At 35.9% G+C, this 21,707-nt stretch overlaps 1 long non-coding RNA gene across 4 annotated transcripts in view; it reads left to right on the top strand.

Moving 5' to 3' along the window:
- The window catches only part of LOC137237411 (uncharacterized), a 35,609-nt gene extending 14,153 nt beyond the window's left edge, over window positions 1–21,456 (top strand). Inside the window, exons 1-4 of one of the 4 annotated variants that reach the window (XR_010948937.1) lie at window positions 12,639–13,115; window positions 15,437–15,906; window positions 16,546–16,980; window positions 21,128–21,456. This is a non-coding gene — a long non-coding RNA (uncharacterized lncRNA). Of the gene's footprint in view, window positions 1–3,327; window positions 3,344–12,638; window positions 13,116–15,436; window positions 15,907–16,545; window positions 16,981–21,127 lie in introns of those variants that run through there. The other 3 variants (XR_010948940.1, XR_010948938.1, XR_010948939.1) reach the window with 3 other exon arrangements.
- The last annotated feature ends 251 nt before the right edge of the window (window positions 21,457–21,707 follow it).

Genomic DNA, 21,707 nt, shown 5'->3' with positions numbered 1-21,707 from the left:
TCCGCCCGTTAACAAGATAACTTGAGTAAATTTTGAGGTATCTTGATGAAATTTGGTATGTAGGTTCCTGAGCACTCATCTCAGATCGCTATTTAAAATGAACGATATCGGACTATAACCACGCCCACTTTTTCGATATCGAAAATTTCGAAAAACCGAAAAATTACGATAATTCATTACAAAAGAGAGATAAAGCGACGAAACTTGGTAGATGAGTTGAACTTATGACGCAGAATAGAAAATTAATAAAATTTTGGACAACAGGCGTGGCACCGCCCACTTTTAAAAGAAGGTAATTTAAAAATTTTGCAAGCTGTAATTTGGCAGCTGAGTATGTTATGTTCGGTTACACGCTAACTTAGCCTTCCTTACTTGTTCTTCATTTTGCTGGTACTGGTAGTGATACAAACGGGTGTGTACAATTGACTTATACCGTGAATTACGAGCACTGTGGAAAATAAGCAGTCATTTTTTAAACAATTAGTGCCTTTTTTATACAATTAAAACACATGTTTCATTTGTTGCGCTACTTTAAAAATGAATATTGCCCAGTGTTTTTGAGCCGTGTATGTCAAAATTTTCATTTGCACAAATTTCGTCGTTTTATATTTGCGCATGGCTTTTGTGTCATGTATGGGCCGTCTTAGTGGTGAGGGCGTAGTACATTTCACTTGCGCTATTGAGTGAAACGACTTTTGTGTGTCAGGCACGAGTTTGGTGTTATTGGCGCTACTAGCAATGATGACACTGAGCTGATGACGGTAGCGCTGGTAGTTCAGCTTTTGAACCAGAGAAAGAATTGATGACCCGTGTAAATTACTATGAAAATAAAAAAATAAATGTAAGGCGCGATAACCTCCGAAGAGATCTAAGGCCGAGCTTCTCTTCCAATTTGCGTCGTGCTCCTCTTGATTTTTCCCTACAAATTGGCCGGACGGGACCTACATGTTTTATGCCGACACCGAACGGCATCTGCAAGGCAGATGAGTTTTCACTGAGAGCTTTTCATGGCAGAAATACAATCGGAGCGCTTGCCAGACACTGCCGAGGGGCGACCCCGCTTAGAAAAATTTTCTTCTAATTGAAAAACCTTATTTCTAAAATTTTGATGTTGCTTTGCCCGGGAGTTGAACCCAGGGCATACGGTGTGATAGGCGGAGCACGCTACCATCACACCACGGTGGCCGCCATTGGTTGTGTATTTGAACCAAATAAATGCTGCGGACATAACAACCGGAGTCATTTTTGAGTTGTATATTTTAGATTTAATGCACAATTAATATGGGTATGTTTGAGCAGCCAAATAATAACAGTAGTATTGCTAAAGTGCTGCTTAGTTGATGGAACGCCGCTAACTTCCTAGCGATGATCAATAGATTTTCAATATTTCGTTCAACGAATGCGCGTAATTGCCACATCTGCTCAAATTTTCCAAGATTTTCCATTCTTGATTTAACTTAAGCTGTTATGCCAATATTTTCAGCCAGCTTTTTTCAAATAGGTAATTTTTCCAAAAGCAAAATAAATTACAGAAAAGATTACAGAGTTAAACAGCCTTAAAAATGCAGCTATGTTGGTTATACACAGAAATACAGCAGAGGGTTGTGTCTCCGCTTTTCGCAAGCGTGAGATTCACCACGTGTGACACGCGTGATTCACCACTTCTAAATCTCAAAATCCACGGTTAGGTACCGGCGGGTTTGTATGGGACTTAGGCTATTATGCCAAAGTAAACACAAATCTTTACCGATAACTGTGTTATCGATTAATTTATCGAATTCTCACAAAGTAATATGGCATTGTAATCGGAGTTATACATGTGTGCAAAATTTCAGCTCAATCGGACACCGGGAAGTGTATCAAATTTAGCTTGCAAGATTCCATTACATACAACAGCCAAGTGAAGGTAAATAAAAGCTTATAAAATACCTTCTTCCACCACTTATCCGATTTCATATCGTATTCGTAAAGTCCAGACATTTGATCAGCTAAATCGAGCCCTCCCATAATCTCCCGATAAAATTTTATTTGATTTGGACATGGTACTTCAATTTTTTCGCCTCTTTCAAGGTTTTTGTCACAGTCGCTACAGTAACTACGTGACAATTGCTCAGTACCAATACTTCTTTAGTGTCTTGCCGTTTTGGGCACAACAGTCCAGTTGATGTGCACTTGAACTCCGTTTCACGTCTCTTCAGTTTTTTTCCAGATAACTTAGGTATATCTTTTCTAGTATGTTCTCTGCTATTGTGTAATTTCGAGGTTCATAAACATATTTTTCCGTACGAAATTCTCATCAGGAGTATTCCATATAATATTAGTGTTTGATGCGATGGGTTTTGAAGCAATTTTATCTCTTGATTCTTCGTTATCACTGTTAGAACTCGATACACCCATTGGTGTGACTTCTCCCCCAGCAGCCACATTCTCCTCGTTTGCGGACTCTTCGTTACCACTGGAACTAGTGCAATCACTTGGTATGAAATTGTGGGAGCTCCCTCTTGAAATGTCCTCATAGTCACTAGCACTATCAGTTTCATCTTCTAGAATTTTTCGGATAACTTCAGGGTACATTTTCTGGCGGAATAATAAATTTAATACTTACCGCCGGGCGACTGGTACATATAGGTAACATATGTTAAAAAAAGCGTAAAAATATATGTTTTTAATAAACACTTACGTTTGAAATTGTGAACACTTTTAAAACATATATCTTTATTTATTTTAAATCTTTTTGGCGCTTTTAACACTTAATATCATAGAAAAATCTTGAAAAAACTAACTTCGCACTTCAATTTTACTGCTCTTCAATGCACAAAAAAGATATAGTAAAAACAAATAACAACCAGTTGTAACGGGACTTGTTAGTATGTATTTAGAAAAGAATATATGTATATGGTCAGGGCAATAGCAAAACTCAAACTAATTTAATTGAAACGGTTAAGAAACGTTTGAAGTTTAGGTGGTACACATCCGTAGCGTCCGGGTCGAAAGGCTTAAACATCTTTCACATATCCGTAAAACTAGCCTAAACGCAGTCCGCACGATATGCGAAGATATGATTTTGAAAAAAATAACGAGATCGTTTAGAAAACAATCTTTAAATGGTTCCAATAAATCGCGAAATACTCGCAGTCGCGGAGATAAGCACACGGTAATAAACAGAAGGAAGGGTATAGTGAAGTTTGTAACGAACCTGTCGGTCCATGATGCCCAACACTTAGCCGACATTCTTTATCAAGGAATGAACAGCCAGCCTTACTACAACAAAATACCAAAAGGACATTAATAGGCAGTGCCACAGTACGGGGTCGAACCATGGATTGCCTACCCGACCGTATAGGTATAGAGTTCAAGGAGTATACTCTGTTTAAGGTCAACCAGCTATGCTTCAGCGGATGGGGTGGGGTTCTTGCTCCTACACTGACTTTTGGGTCGGCACAAGAAAATAAGTAATAAACCTTTTTTTTTCTTTTTCTCGGTATTGCAAATGTCTTTGGCGAAAGAAGATTTATAACTTCAACGACATGACTCAATTGGACTCAAAGGCCTGACACATTTTCATCCATTTAAAGCTTTTTGTGTTTAAAACCACAGTCACATAATATATAATATATATATATATATATATATATATATGATCGGCAGATATTTGAACTATCTTTGGCGAAACAAGATTTATAAAATCAATATCGAAATTTGATATTTCGCTGTTTACTCAAAGTCCTGACACATTTTGGAGGCAGACTCTAAGTCATACACAACTTTCTCTCCATAAACACCATGTTTCCGACACTGCACTTTATTAAAAAATTATTACATTGTTTTAGATTTTATAATTTCGCCGCCGAGAATAAACAGTTCTACTGGCTATACCGAATTTATTCACATTCCCGACAAAGCATTTAAGGGAGTTTATATTTCTTTAAGTTTTTAGAACTGTCACTTTATTTCTAACGATAGTTAGAGTATTTTCTTTATTTTCGCGGAGAACTATTAGTCCTGACCGCATAGATTACGATTATGTCTGGAACTGACTTCTTCTCATTTGCCTCCTTTAGTTGAAGCTGCTGTTTTCATTGGAATTGCATTGGTGGTCTTTTCGTTGTTTTCGAACTAATTTCTTATTACCATAAATTGCATTAGTGATCACCTGATTATTGTTTTCGAACTAACTCATTCTCTATTCACTTGTTTTTGGGCCGAACCTACTGGGTCATTCCTCCTTTCGGTACCAAAAATCATAAAATATCTGCCTATAGTTCGAATACACACCTAACCAAACACATGTATACTTGTCAGTCTTATTTCGTCTCACACTGTTCCTTGTTGGAAGTGCCAATATGTTTAGCAAGAGGGCTTAATGTTGCCATGGCTGAGACGGCGTATGTCAGCAACATTGATGGCGCTGTTAACTCGTATCTGTGCATGTTTGTTTATGGGTGATGTTAACTCGCCCTCACAAGTTCTTAAAAAAGCAGGATCCAATACTCCCCTCAAATACTTTTATTAATGATCTTGAAATAGTTCTAAAAACAACGAACAGATCCGGCGATAGTACAAAAATATTCGGTGGCAGTTCTTGCGATATGATTACCAAAACAATCGTGAAATACTTTCGAAAATAATATTGAAACTATATGGAGTAAGTTCCCAAAAAGTCTCGACGATATTATTACGAAAACAATCCAGCAACGGATTCGAAGCAGCCCAAAGAAGATCTCGAACACAGTTGCTAAACGGTCTAGAAATAGTCTTAGAAAAATTTGAAATAGTCCCGAAAATGTTCTTAAAATAATCCCGAAAGAGAATTGAGGAAGATATGACAAAAATCCTCTTTTCTGGAAAATCGGTTGAATGGGGAATATATGCTGTAGTGGTCCGATCCGACCTGTTCCAGCATATGTCTAATCGGACACCTAAATATACCAGCTCACCATATTTTATAAACATATCTCAAAAATTGAGGGACTAGTTTGCATGCAAACAAACATACAGACAGACGGACATGGCTAAATCAACTCAGCTCTTCATCCTGATCATTTCGGTATACTTATTGGTGGGTCTATCTTTTCTCCTTTAAGGACTTATAATTTGGAGATTCGTGCCAAACTTAGTGAGCGTTTATAATGACCTTCCCATAAAAATTTTCTGATATAGGAGCCTAATACGCCTATTTAATTAATAACTGTAATGGAAAGTTTTAATTAGTTAAACAACCAGATTGATATTGACGCATATACCAGCGAAATAAAATCAACGTGGCTTCGACAAAACATCTTGCTATACTTTTTCAAAAGAAAATTTCCAAATAATTGTTTGTTTATATATGTATATGTATGTATGTTTGCAGAGTTGAATTGCGGTGTCAAATTTACGTGTGTACAATGACTGTATTTTAGTGAATAAAAACAGAAAAGTACAAAGGGCACACTTAATTACTTTTATCTGTTTACAAACTGCTAATAGGGTTATCGTATACTGCCAAAAAACCAGAGTTGGGAGAACTGCATAAAATTATGAACAACAACACGCTCGATCTTAAAATGGCTGTTCACCTTTCAGATATCCGTAAAACTAGCTTAAAACCGCGTCCCAGTCCGCACGATATGCCAAGATCGTACATGTAACAGGTAACCTGATATAATTGCCCGTAGTGATAGTCAAATTAAAACAGAGTTTTATTGGTTTGCTTGGCGGCCGCCGTGGTGTGATGGTAACGTGCTCTGCATACCACACCAAAGATCCAGGGTTCAGACCCCGGGCAAAACAACATCAATATATTAGAAACAGGCGGGGTCTCCCCTCGGTAGTGTTTGGCAAGAACTAGAAGTGTTTTTCTGCCATGAAAGGCTCTGAGTGAAAACTTATCTGCCTTGGAGGTGCCGTTCAGTGTCGACATAAAAAAATTAGGTCCTGTCTCGCCAATTTGTAGAAAAAATTCAAAAAACAAGCACGACACAAATTGGAAGAGAAGCTCGGCTTAAAATCTCTTCGGAGGTTGTCGCGCCGTACATTTATTTATATTTCTTATAGTAACCTTAAACTCAATTTTATCTTTGTATGTTAAATTTTGGCTGGATTTACAGATATATTTTACTCTATCTATTCTCATTCCGTACAAATACTATGAGTAAAATGTAAACAAACATGTCTTAAGACACGAACAATGAATTCACGTCATTTCATCGAATCGTCTCTTATAAACAATCAGCTTTTCATACGTATACAATGAAAACTTGAACCAAAAGATATTAAGTAGTAAAACTATTTAGTTTTCAACTCGACCAAAATAAACCTTTGAGATGAAATATGTTGTAGGAGGTAAGAGCGGAGCAAATTCCTCCGACTAGAATAAAGTCTGAACACTGCGTCAGCAATGAAACATGTTGTCAAAAGCGTGTCGTCACGCCGAGAAAATTTATTTCATAGCTATAATTTTTTTGCTCTCATTTTTCAGTGCGGGATCTGTTTATTGGTTCATGGCGGAGCGCAATTAAATGACGATATATGGATAAGTTGACTCCTTCTCTGTCAACTTTCCAAACCATGTAATGTGTGCTCCTCTTTTATATTTTTATTTCCCATAAATATTTTTACAATTTCTTATTCAAAATTTTATATATATATTTCTTTATATAGGGATACATTTTTGGCTGATATTGTCCATTTATGTATATAAAGGACATGCTTAACCTTTTTTTTATTTTCTTGTTTGTTGAGCCAGAACGCATCTCCTTAGGACGTTTACTTTAGTCTTATGCCAGTATGGGCTATTTGGCCCTAATAACTGAGCAAAGAAGTTAACCGATGCTGTGTGGATACTACTTATGCTTCTTAAGGTTAAGCCGCGGAAACATTAGCGAATTACTCATATGTCCTGCTGTTCTATGGGTGAGCAAACTTCCGACTACACTCGCACAGATAAATTTGTCTAAACAAACTTAAAGTCTTCTAATCCAGTTTACTTTAAATTAGCATTTAAAAGAAAAACTGGCCGCGGGGTGTGCAGAATCCTGAAGTTTTTAAGCTTTGGTAGAGGGTTCAAATGTTATTATGAAATTTTAGGCTTTGTAAAGGCAGCAATATTTTCCCGTAAACTTTTGAAGATTTTTTTACAACTTTATCAATAATCCCTTGCCACCCCCAATTTTTGAAGTGAAAATTAAAATTAACTTAGACGTGCTGCACAGTAACCATGTTCAGCGAAATGATCTGCGCGAAATGTGTTTTACGAAAATACTCTGATTGCTCCGTTGCAAGAAAAAACTCTAATTCTCTTTTATTGTGCTATTACCAATGCGTCTAAGACTTAGTAGCAGTAGATGTCACAATATACGATGACTGCTCCATATAATGCTACAGAGTCGGCTAAGTAAATCCATCCACCACCATCTGACTATGACAGCTATCAGTAGATAGTAGTACAAGAGAGAACTGCGATAAGATTCATATTCAAAATTCGCTTCAGCTGCGAAATCACATACACAGAACCCTTTTAATTGCAGATGATATTGAGAGTCGTAGTAGAACATGTAAATAAAAAAATATTTGGCGCGATTTACCTTCGAGGACCTTCCCGAGGGACAGACATCTTGCCGCGATGCGGGCTTATTCGCTGACCACGGTACTATGTCAACCGGTAAGATGCAGGTTCGTATGGATTTCCGTGACTGTGGTGGCCTAGTCCTAGGGTGAGCGATGACAAAGATCTTCCCCCTCCCAATCCAGGGTGTTATACGGCGCCGTGCCCATTGGATGTTTGCAGCGGTGTGGTTAATCTGGCTGTATTTGCACGGAGCCTCTCTGACATTGGGCCACCTCAGAGAGTATAAATGGTCTTACCGCGCTAAGGGGCTCTGCCGCGGCGGACGGCATTTCTTCCCCTTTCGAATTTATTGATCCTTGTCTAGCAAGGGGTCGTGCGAACAAGATGAATAATAAATAAAATAAAAAAAAAAATTCGTCCTCCTCCACAAGGAGAAGGACCGCACTGGCCAAGGGAACCCATACACCCTAATGCACTAGGGATGACTACCGCAAGCAGAGGGAAGAGCGACTTGGTGGGTGTCGACACCAGTATGGCGGCGAAGGTAGTTGCGCTGGCAACGGCGAACTCTGACGCGCTTCTGATGCCGGAAAACGACAAAGCGCCGGACGGGCAACCAACCCACGGCTGTGGCAGGGGTCTCGCGACATGTCCACTTCCGAGCCAATGGAAAAAGGGGCCGCAAAAATTATTTCTACCAGGGGAACGACTGCACTGGAAACGACGGGTCGGCTCCCCATGGATGATCCCATCTGATGGTGGGAGGCACCAGTATGGCGGCGAAGGTAGTTGCGCTGGCAACGGCGAACACTGACGCGCATGCTGATGCTGGGCGTCCGTCTGACGCCAGTACGGCGACTGGTTTCCCCACGGCTGTGACAGGGGTCCCACCATCTGGTGACATTGAGTCAAAGGAGAAAGGAGCCATAAACAAGCCATTATCCGGGGGTTCGACCGCGAGGGCAACTACGGGTCGGACCCATTCTCAAGAAGAGTCCCACAGGGGATCGTTCCACAGAAACAAAAGAAGGGCTGCAAAAGTCCTGTATAGGTATGAGGGCGTTCCCCGGAAACGCTGTCAGAGAACGTCGGGAAGCCGGTGGAAAGGGCGCGAGCTCTGCTGCCGAATTTTCGGGGTTCTCTGGCAACAAACGTAGAAAGCGCAGCCCCTTATAAGCGCCAAAGGTCCGACGAGAACATCAAACCACCGCCGAAAAGGCTGTAGCCAAACCCAGCTTTGCCGAGTTAGCCAAGGGCCGGATTCTAATAGGAATCCTGAACCGTGCTGTAATCCCTAAAGACCAGTGGCCGTACGTCCGGAATGAAATCGGCAACGCTGTTCTCGATGTTCTGATGGAGTCTCCGGATAGTCCGCCGCAAGGTTCTGGCGCAGGATGGACCAGGGCCAGATCAAGGTCATCGCTTGAGGAGACACAAGGCCTGTTGTGCTTGTGTGTATTGAGGTCGTCGACTGGAAGGACATTCCGGCTCGGCCAAGGGCTAGGGCATGGGTTTCAGCAGTTTCAACAGAACCTGATAGAATTTTCAGGATTTGCAGCTAATGAACCCGGCTCTCCCGAATCATGACTGGGGTTTCATTCAGGTCGATGACGCTTTAGGACCTAGGCGGCAGGTCGTTTTGGCCTTGAATGAAGAAGCTCTCGAGCCCCTTAAACAGAGTAAAGGACGAGTGTTTTACGACCTCGGCGAGGTCGTAATTCACGTATACAGTGGCGACCTACAGCGCGCATCCCTTTCGGTTGCCTCTTTGAACACGGACATCGAGGCACCCGAAGTGGAAGCGGAGCTCGCCGATGCAGAAAGCCTAGTTTCCGTTAAGTCATATTGCGCAGGGGCTCTGTGCAACTTTTCGATGGAGGATGCTCTGCTGCATAGCGGCGGGGAGGACCACGACATAAGGATGAATGCAAGCGAGTCTGAGCAAGATCACGCTGATAAACCCGAACAAGTGTAAGGAAGACTCGGCTGCCCTCATCAGTCGCCTTTCTAAAGGCGACGTCGACGTGGTCCTTATCCAACAACTCTGGGTGAATAACTCACGGATTGGGGGCAATTGGGTTTAATCTCATCCGATCTGCAGATGATGGTAAAGTTATAACCTGTATTTTGGTAAAGTCTGAGCTAGACATCTTTCTCTTACCTAACTATAGCAATGGCGACGTTACAGCGGACAGCTTGGAAAACGGAGGCACGCAATTAACGCTAGCCTCCGTTTATATGCCGTACCATGCAGAGGAACCTCCTCCCCCAAAGACGGTAAAGGATCTGGTGGCCGACCTAAGTAAGGGCCATCTGTTCATTGGGAAGGACGCAAACGCCCACTCAGTCCAGTGGGGTAGTTCCGACATAAACACTCATGGTGAGACACTTTTCGATTACCTTTTAACAACTAACCTGGTGGTTTGCAATGTAGGTAATGAACCAATTTGTATTATTAAAAACCGTAAAGAGGTTATTGAACTCACTATTTGTAGCGAAAGCGTTTATGGGTCGGTCAAAAAACGGCGTGTTCTTGAGGAACATTCCTTCTCAGACCAACGATATATTGAAATAATGCTAGAGTTTTTCATTGATCAGCCCATTGCGAGACGTTCACCTACATACATTTATTGATACATACGTACGCAAATGCATTAACGACAACGCAAGTAAGGACGGGACTCTCTTCGGCTGTGCTTTCATGAATAAGGCTGAACAGTAATCTTATCACATTCGTAATATCCAAAGATATGAAATATGTAGTAAACAGATGTACATTAGAGTGGTCTTAAAATTTTGTTTTCCGTAAAAAGACTGTACCGCACCCCCAATGTATTCCTTTGCATGTAAGTAATAAATATTACAACTCCTGGGCAGATTACACCAAATTAAGGCGTGGCACATTCCAACTGAAAATGTCCAAACCCATTTTCTTTTAATTTTCGAGAATAGCGCCCGACAAAATCTTATAAAAAGTTGTAAATATGATGTTTTACTTATAGAGTATTTATAAAAGAAAATGAAAAAGGAAAACAATTTGTGGTCATTTCGTGGCACTCTCCTTTTTCAATCAAGCATTTTCCAACGTTTAGCAAAACCAATTGACGTATAGTCAAAATCCGTTACACATATTTCTCCCACATTGGTTAAGGGGCACGCCTATTTTATAAACATTTTTTTTAATAAAGAATCATAGACCAATGTAAAAGGTATTATCTTTGCAAAAAAAATCTTCATATCAATCGTATTTTCCTTTCAAAATACCATTATAACAAGAAGTTTAAGAAACTAAAATATTTGAAATAGGTGTTTCAGCACTCCTTCTTCGACCATTCATTATTCTGCGTTTCGATAGCCATTACTGGAAGAAGAATTACTAGAACTATTGTGAAGAAAGTATAGATCATTCTTTTTTATAAATATGAATATTTCTAATAAAATCGTCCAAAATCATTTAATAAATCCCCCCTTTTGACAACTGTATGACAGCGCTTAACCGTTTAAACGGTTATAGCCGTCCAACAAGGCGTGCCAATCGCTTCTTCGCTCAGCCAACTGGCGCCAATTAGTCATACCAAGGGAATTTAAATAGTTTTTTCCACCTGGTCTTTCCATCGTAGTGGGGTCCGTCCTCTTGCTCTGCTTTCATATGTGGGTTGCGATGAAAATATTTACTTGGCCGGAGCGTCATCTTTCATTCGCATAACATGGCCTGCCCAGCGTAGCTACTGCATTATAATTCGCTAGACTATGTCGATGTCTGCGTAAAGCTCGTACAGCTCATAATTAAATCTACTTCGGTACTCGCCATTGCCAACGCGTAGAGGTTCGTAAACCCTTCGAAAAACTTTTTTCTCGAACACTCGTAGAGCCGCTTCATCTGATATTGTCATGGTCCATGCTTCTGCACCATATAGCAGGACGGGCACTATAAGTGACTTGTAGAGCATGATTTTCTTTACCAAGAGACGACTTCCTTTTTCAATTGCCTACCTAGTCCTAAGTAGCATTTATTGGCAAGAGTTATTCTTCGCTGGATTTAAGAACAGATGTTGCTTGTGTTAATGCTGGTTCCCAAATAAACGAAGTCTTTTACTATTTCGAAATTATGGCTGACTCTTTGCACGATGACAGCAGGTACTTCGTTTTGTCCTTATTTGCCATCAACCCAACAACTTGTAAATTTATTGTCTTTAGTTTGGCAACGCTGCCTTTAATAAACATCCTTTTTCAAAAATAGATGCGCTGCTTTGCCTTTAGCCGCATGTTTTAAATGGAACACAACGGCGATATCTGCCAACTTATTTGTACATATCACGACCTCTGTTTCTTCATTCTCCCAATGATCCAAAGCACTCCGTGAGAATTGAGAGGGATACGGAGCTAGAAAACTCACTGCATAATGGCTAATATGTGTGAAGTGAGCGCGGATCATTATTTCACTAGCTGACGGCCACTGCCTTAGACCATGGAGGGTGTTTATTTAATGATTTTGGGTATCTTTTATAAGAAGTATTCCTCTTTGTACAAGAAATGAGTGTAAAGAGTTTCTTCATTGGTCAAAAGAGGTTACCATACCCATTTAAAAATGTTTAAGTTACGTCAAACGGTATTCTAGTAACGGCTTCAGAAACGGTACCCAATGCATGATCAAATAAGAGGCGCTGCCACGCCCGTTTCCAAAAACTGTTCCCATTCTTTTATTTGTTATAAATAAACTTTAGAAGATAAATAGCATATTAACAACTTTTTATAAGGTTTTGTCGGACATGGCTCTCGAAAATTACAAAAAACCCGATTCTGGGCATTTTCAATGAAAATGTGCCACGCCTTAACCTGAAGTTATCTGCCCAAGAGTTTGGAATTTTATGACCTACATACAAAGGAATATGTACTACAAAGGCAATAAAAAATCAAAACCCAGAAATATTCAAGGCAGATTCAGAAGTCGAAATAAAGAGAAATATGAAATTGAAGAATACATATATGGTAGTTTTGGAATGTGATCCACTACCGTTCAAAAGAATGATGGACCAGAGAAGATTGAAAATCAAGTGGCGGAGGTGTAAGGTGCAGGAGTATTTGGCATTGTCACGGTTTATGAAATGTTATTCGTACGACCATGGGAGTGAGGCATGTAAGGGTGAAAAAATATGCGTTAAATGTGGCGGAAACCACTTGGCAAAGGACTGTAAATCAGAAGTTTTGAAATGTATGAATTGTGTAAATGCAAACAGTAGGTTACATTTAAAATTGGATTATAACAGGCAATACTATACACAAAAAAAAAATTTAAAAGCAGAAAAAACAACTAAAAAAACACGTTTCAAAATATATGAAATGTTACACAGAAAAAAATACTTAGGATTACGTTAAATCATATAATACTTTTCATATGCTAACTATACGTAAACAAGTGAATGGCGTTTGAAGAAAAAAAAAACAAAAAAATCATCGCTATAAAAATAAGAAGACGATAAATACTGATACTGTTACTGATTTATTTAAACACGAGAAATTTTTAAATGATTTCTGGGCGTAATATATTTATAAAAAATTAAACAAGGTATCTATGAACTCTATAACTATAAAACTATTATATATGTATATGGTATATGTACAATATATTGCTGCTGCAAGCGTAGATCGATGAAACAAGCGTAAATTTCTGCAATTCAAGCATGTTTAACAATAACTATTAGCAAATATCTCAAAAAAAAAAAAAATCAGCGAAACAAAAACTAAGCAACAATTAATTGAAAACGCTTAAAACTATAAACTTGTATTTGCTGCTGTTGCTGTACTTGAAGCATAAATAATAAATAGTCAAACAAATGAGTGTTCCTCGCTCTTGTATATGAAAAAACTCTTATAATAACAATTTTAATTCGTGATTGTTTATCTCAAAAAAGTAGCAATTTCCTTTACGCACTCAAACTACCGTTACTTCAAATGCCTGCCTCTATTGTCTTTTCATGCCTAGAAACTTTTATCAAAGAGGATAGATATAATAAGAGCCGTCACTCGTTATTTTTTAGGCATTTACTCGATGTAAACTGTGGGGTAGTCGCTACTTCTTTTTATGAGGGACATTTTTGAATTGCCTCCCATTTATCCATGCGGTGTTGACACTTTATGCAAACGTGATTTTTGGAAAGAGAATTAAATAATTCATTAAATACAGTCGGAAAAATAAACACAAATACCCCATGAAAATGTATCGAAGACATTTATAAACATCTCGCCCAAAAAAAAAGTAGCGACTACCTCACAGTTTACATCGAGTAAATGCCAAAAATATAACGAGTGAGGGCTCTTATTATATCTATCCTCTTTGCTTTTATAACCAAATCCAGTTAGAGGTACCTTTAGTAAGCTTATAATAATTTTTCGTTTTTTTATAGTTTTATAGAAACGCTGCCATAATATTTTTTGATGGCTGCATGCATGATTTTGTTAAATATTATTTTCTCTTATCACATTTGTTAAAAATTTTTTGCGTACTTACTAAAAGCATGTGCACATATACATATAACTTATTATCATAAATATTTACTGAATATACAAATAATAAAGTCGTGACAGAGAAGTTAATCACTTAAAAAAATCTGGTAAAATCAGTCGAATTACAGGTTAATTCAACCGAGATTTCTGTAAACTTTTAATTCAACAAAAATGGCTGTGAAATCAATTTCGCAAAAATTGTTGATTCTGATTTAACCCTTTTAATCGTCTAAATCAAATATTCTATAGCTCTATTAACAGTGAAACCTGTTTATATGACAGAGATTTCTGCGACACCATGTTGATAAGAACTAAGTGGCGGGCGCAGTGGACATAAGCTAAAAAAAATGCAGATGTATTGGCGTAATATTGACAGTCGTTCACTGTGGAAAGGACCAATTGCATAAGTTGTTTTAACTGAAAAATCAGTTAGACTGATTGAGAATCTGTCATTTATACACTTGAGACCACTTGAGAAATTTTACCGAATGATTATTAATTGAAGAACAAAAAATCTGCTAAATTGATTTTAGTGGCGTAAATCTACTCCAAATCGTCATAATAAATTAAATTATACAATACGGTGTTGTTTGAAAAAAAAAATTTTTTCTTTGAACTTAATTTTTCGATATTCGAAAAATCTAATAATAGTAAAAATTTCAAAAAAGTCACGAAATTCTGGCTCTTTATTTGCAAGCCGAATTTTTTAAAGTGCTCATTAAAGAATGGAAAGAATTCAGTGCAATAATGTATGCTTTCTCTACCGAACGCTCTTTTTGATAATACAGTTTTTCTATTGACTAAATAAAGAAGGGCACACAAGAAACTATATAACTAAAAGCCTTGCGCGAGAAATTAAGCCGCATCCTAGCCGCTTAAATAAGTGTTACTTGATAAACTTTTGCTATGAGAACTGATGGCTCATTTTTATACTATCGTTCCAGTGTCCTTCAAAAAGAAAGAACTTAATATAATAATGTAGTGGTGCAATAAACAAAAAATTATTAATTCAATTTTGATGGGCCAATACTTAAGGCGACAAAAAAAACAAGTTTTCCTTTTCCCCTACACGTTTTGGTGCTATTCGCACCTTCCTCAGAGAGTCTTCGTTATGTGAAAGTGAATAAAACCTGCTGTTAACTTTTGGGTAGTAAAGGAGTAGGCGTAGAAAGCAGATTGTTTACACATTTGGCTTAGAAATTTGTCATCTTAACGACTTGATTATTTTCTAACGGTGTAGCACTTCTTTAAGCGATTGTTAACATTAAACACATAACTAATATAACACTATGCCACATAACTTAATACAACATAAGCAAGCAAAAAAAATATATATGTATATTACAAATACTACAAAAATATTTTGTTTAATTTCTTATTCAGGAAGAAAACTGCGATTTAAATTATTAAGTGAAATATTAACGATACTCAAAAAATATATAAAGAAAAACTTCAGATGAAATAGCCAACCCACAAAATTAACACAGCCACAACAGATATAATAAAACTATCACTCACTGCAGTCAAACATTAAAAAATTTAAACAACGCAAAATTCGAATCAAATATATATAAACATAATTTTATTATTTTACAAATAATTTTATAAAACAGTAAAATCATATATTAGTACATAACAAGCTATACAATACTTCAACAAAATAGCAATGGAAAGTAATAAAAAGAAAAATATTATAAAAAATCTATAAAATTAAAATGAATATAAACCTTCGTGAAAAACAGGTGTGAAATTAAAGTACAGATCCTTACCCCAAAGCAAATCTGACTGCTAAAATGTACACACTTATACACTTTGCATTCTTGATCGACGCGGATGTGGAGAGTCAATTAAAAGTTCGTAATATATTTTTAAATGTTTGCTGTTGCATTTGCGTTTGTGCTTTAATTTTGTAACACTATTCGACTAAAATCCTTCAAATTGATGTTTGAGAAACTATTAATGCTTAAGTTTCATTTAACATTTTTATATTTTAAGATTTTTATTTAATTCAATTTATTTTAATTCAAATTCTATTGTATTGTATTTGTATATTAACATCTGTCTTAAGCATTTCAATTTTCGAAGTTAAATTCGGAAGTCAACACTGAGTTCATGAAGTTCCTCTTTATTAATCAACGTTGGACTTAAGTCATTATTCGTTAGCTGAAATGAAAAAAATGCTACAGAATGCGCCGAAATTTAACAAAAACGCCATTGCAATTATACCCTACAATCTGTTCTTGCCTTTAGAAAATTAAACAAATCCTTAAAAATTAATAACAAATATGAAACCCTGCTGATGCTCTGTTATTACTAAATACAAAAATAAACCCAAAAACCGCCTGCAATTTATTGGCGTTAGTTGTTGTTTAACTAAAATTTGCTTACCTTTTTAAACCATATGTTATTTGTCTGTATGTTTGACTAATCAATGTTTTTGTTTTCTTGTTTTTTTCTCTTTCTCTCTTCCACGTGTTTTTATCTACTTTCAGTACGTGTAAACCGCCTGAATCAACGTAAATAAATTATGTGAACCAATACACCAAGAACACACCAACAAAACAAACCAACCAATTGTTGTTCGCTTTATTTTAAAAAACCAAACCGAAAATCCGCTACAGTACATGCTAATAATATTATTGTGTTTTTTATATACAAAAAAAAAAAAAAAAAACAAAGAAAATTGTAAACCTTAATAATAATGTTTGTATTGTTGTACGAATGCTTGTAAATCATGTTAAAGCAAAAATATATGTATAAGTATATATCGAACAACAACACACACCTCGCTCTACTATTTAATATATATCAACTTTAATATCACCGCCTACTACCTACAACAACACTACTGATCGCAGTCGAAAAAATTGCAAGTGCGTTTGAAATCAAGCAAAGAAAAGTCCCATTGAATGTTATTGTTTAGAAAAGTACGTATTTAAAAAATTCGAAGTTATTTATACATTTGTTTTAAGATTTTCAGTTTAGTTTCAATTTTTACATTATAGATTAAAATATAAATATCTTTGTATGCGTTTTTGGAAAGTACAAAACAACTATTTAAGTTAACCAAAAAAATGTCCAATGTAGGTATATCTATTTAAAGCTCCATCACTTTTTGTTTATGAGGTTGATTAAATAGTGTATTGTCTTTATGTGCTTTCGAAGTAAATCTCTTGATAATCGAATAATCGATTGGTCGATTAGAAAAAGTTATTTAGTAAAATAATCGATTATCATCATCATGACTAGTTGTTTGAATTCGAATAGTGACTATTCAAGACCAGACGACTAGTTGAGAAATTGATTCTGAACAAGAGGTATATATATTTCGAAGTCTTATTTGTCTATTGTATTTTAAAATTGTTTTTGTCATATTGCTTATCTAATGTGTATATGTACGTACGTACAATTAAATCATACTCATAGCGACATACATATATTTTAGCCTAAGTTAATCACCCTTCATTTCGAATCTGGAATACTCCGTCACGTTACCATTAAGTTGCAATATTTAATATGCTCAACCTCCCATTTTCAACAATAATTTATGTAAGAACACTATACATCAATTCAATAATTTTTTTTTTTTTTTTTTGGGTTTTGGATTAAACGTATTTTTTTAAATTTAATATTTTAGCTACCTCTTAAGTGCTAACTTATACGAACAATCTTTAAACAAAAGGAAAAAATACGGTTTTGTGAGATATTTTAAAATATTCTACAAATTTAAGTTTTATCATTATACCCCAACTGGGTATTACAGGTATTTTATTTGTTTATTTCTAAAAACACTTAAACAAATTGCAAAGCTTAAATTACCTTAGCATATAGCAATTTGACCAATGTAAATGGAAAACGATTTCAAGATTTTACTTAAAGGATGTAGGGCTTTCATTCTTAATTGTAGTTATTGCTTCCCAAAAATGCTTTTGTACAGTGTTATTTAGTAAGCACGTGTTATAAGTACAAGGAAATTTATAAAGTATTTTATAAAGTATTTGCAATAATACATTAACTCATACGTAGTGCGTATTCATCAATAAACCTATATATGTATTTCTTTTGAATATGTGTATGAAACGCATGTACAGTGGTGCTCAGCCGAAGAGCTCAATTTGGCTTTTTGTAGTATTATTCAGCCCTATTCTGCATTTCGACTTGGATTGGAATTTTTTCGATTTGGCAATTTTGGTATTATGTGTTCCAATCTCTTTCGATCCAACTTCGAATCGTTCGATTTTTTGTATTCTGCATTTCGATCGTAGTTCCGTTTTTCTAAGTTGCAAATTAGTTGGCGGAAAAATATTTTCTTTTTATTTTTTTTTATTAATTTATAACAGAATTTTAACAAAAATGTAAGTAAAACTTGTTAAGAAACGTAGAAGGCTTGATGATGATTGTTTTTTATATGTTTCCAGGTCAAAAACAACATGTCGATGTCGAAGTCCTTGGACGTATTTGCCCCGCAAAAGTATCTAACACATACTTGAAAGCATCCTAGTTAAGTCGAAAGTTTTTTTTGAACCTAGATAAGAAAATATGTCATTAAACTTTACCACTTTTAAGTTCAATTTCTTACAATTCGTCACTCATCTCAAATAGATTACACAAATCTCGCAGTATTTGCCTTCCCATTCTCGCCTGGCCATTTTCGTATGCGTTGCTTTCCAACTCCACAAATAACGCCGCGGCTATTGATTCCATTATAATAGACAGCTATAATTTGTGTCTGTTCGTTGGGTCCAGTTATATGCCAAAGCAAGCTGCCGGCGTAGAGGAAGGTGAAGCGAAAACGTAAACAATCCTTGCGGAAAGAATAAATAAACCTTTATAAAGTAATTTAGGCCAGTGCAATGAAATTAGCATCCTTAAAATTCAGAAAATGTCAACTATATTCGTGCAGGAATCCGTTTTAACAAAACTCGGTGGCCACGGCAGGGAATTGGCCAAAAGAACGACAAAAACACACTTACAATTATGAAAGCACTTCACTCAAAAAAATATAACACAGCGGCAATATATTCTATTGCTTTTTTTGTACAAAATGGCGTGGACAATAAAATATAAACGTTTTTCAGTGTTTTTTTTACAAATTTTCTTTAATTTATTTTGTTCCAATGTTCACACATTCCGTACCAACAGCTGATTTCGAAAAATCATTTGCTCTTCCTCTTCTCTTTACGATTCCGTCGTAATGCAGAATACCAAACTTCGATTAAAGCGGAGCGTAGAACGGGAACGTAATTGAAATGCAGAATAGGGGTGATTAACTGTTTGTTCACCACTTTTTTCTTGAATTTGAATTAAAATACAATACCATAAGACCCACTAGCAAAACGATAAGTTAACTTTTAAACTCAGAGTTTACCTGACATGGGGGGTTAAACTCATACATTTTTTACATTTACTCTGAGCTAAAAACATAATTTTCCTTTCATAGTGTACTATACTAAGTGTGTCAACTAAGCGATAAACGTCAAACTTAGCCTCGCTCACCTGATGCAAATCTCAGGTCTAGAGTTGCATTTGTGTTACGTAAGACTATTTTAAGCTGAGTTGCATTTGATAGTTTGAAAAAAATTTAGTAGTATTTAAAAATTAAAAAGTTTAATAAATTACCGCGGAAATATAAATAATGGAAGATATGTGCAAATGATGGCTTCAAAGCACAAAAAATTGCAGGAAGTTCCATTGATATGTTATGGGCCTGCCAAAGCGTCAGATCGAAGCATCACCACCAAAGCGTATCTGTAAATCAGCCTTAACTTATGGCACTGTGAAAGTCCCCCGCAAAAAGACGGTGCTGCGAGTGTAGAAATAAACCAAATTATGAAATACGCTTCTGCAATAATATAGTTGTTTTTTTTTTATTTAAAAATGCTGTTACCACATTCTTGTATTAAACAAATTTAATAGAGTCGGGTATAGAAAATATAGAAAACCTAGAAAATAGCTTACCCATATCATTTGTTGTTGCGTTTAAAAAGCTTTTTAACAACTACTTGAAAAACTCTACGTTTTCTATGGTTTTAAGACTTAGAGAAGTAACCTCAGGTAATAAATAAAATTTTGATGAAAATCTCTAATTCTGAACTGGAAAGTTTTCACCATGATATAAAATTAAAATGTTGCGGAACACGGCAACACTTTTGTGACTACATAAACCCTGTTTCAATCTTTCCCTGCCCCTACACAGAACCCCAATCGACTGTTTTCAACCGAAGATTTTCCCGTTATGACAACTTAGTCGAGTGCCTTTCTGACAGTCAACACACTTGTACTTAACCACAATGTTGCCGTTCTGCAAGGGGTCTAACATGCCAAACTAATATAAACGCACACAAGTCATTTTCTGTTAAAAATGTCTCATGCACATACAACTTGTATGAGAGCAACCGAAATTGAATTTGCTGCGTGAAAACCATTTCCAGTTTTTCTGCGTGACATTTCGGTTTGACGTTTGCACACATGTTTTACATTATCGCAACGCATAACTATTTCGGTTGGGGCAAAAAAAGGCGTTGCATGTAAGAATGTAAGTTCAGTGCTTAATAAAAAAAATTCACAGAAATCTAAAAAAATAAAAAATGAATCTTCAAGTCTTATAACTATTTAAAAAACCTTTTCTGAGTACTCAACTTTTTATAGCCCATTCAGTGGAGTTTGAAATTTGCCTTTCTTCTGTTAAACGAATAAACAATAACTATTTTCATATGGAAGAAAATTAACTAAAGTGTGCTATTCTGGTGAACACCACTGTATATAGTATGTATGTAAGTTTAAATTTTCAAGTATGATATAAAAAGATATACCTTATCTATAATAGAATTTTATTTTTAATTTCAATGAAGATTGAAAACTTTTTAATTGGACAGCATACTAGTATAAATAGCCTATTAAATGTTTATTGAAGTATATCTTATTGAACTTGTCTATCAGATATTATTATTTTTTTGTGTCCATGTACGTCACAGTTACTTATTTACTATTTTATTTATTATTTGTAATTGTTTAAAATATCTTATAATAAATTGTATAAAAATGCCCACTAACTTTATATTGCACTTTTCTCAGGTGGACGTAAACGACGTGTGGGCCACTACATAGACAATTATACAGTTGGTGCTTGGCAGTAAATCGGTTATACATACTTACAAATATGAAAGTGTACGTTTGAGCAAAATAAATCGAGCAAATTGAAAAGGCGGAAAAGAAATGCAGCAGGCCGAAGCACATCCATATCACCACTTCAATACATACATATATGCATATACAAACTGATAATACGAATTATAATGAAACTGCATATACATATGTACCTAGTTATATACATACAAACGAATTCATTATAAAGTTTTTAATAAAAGATAGAGAAGAAACTAAAAATTGTGTACACCGCATAACTTGTAATTATTATTATTAAAAAACAAAAATGCGCGAAAGCTCTTTGAATATTAATTAATTAAAAAAGCGCATATTTTTTCAATATTGTTCAAGACAAATCTTCAATATATAAAAGCACATTATTTTGTATTGTGTGCACATCATTTGTTTTATAAATTTTTATTTATAATGCATGTTTATTTATATAACTCCTACCTACATATATATTTATTTACGTAGATGTGTACACAACACACATGAAAGCCGATAA

The sequence above is a fragment of the Eurosta solidaginis genome, chromosome 1, assembly GCF_040869045.1.
Source record: "Eurosta solidaginis isolate ZX-2024a chromosome 1, ASM4086904v1, whole genome shotgun sequence".
In the NCBI taxonomy this organism is placed as follows: Eukaryota; Metazoa; Arthropoda; class Insecta; order Diptera; family Tephritidae; genus Eurosta; species Eurosta solidaginis.
This window is presented reverse-complemented; position numbering and strand designations above follow the sequence as displayed.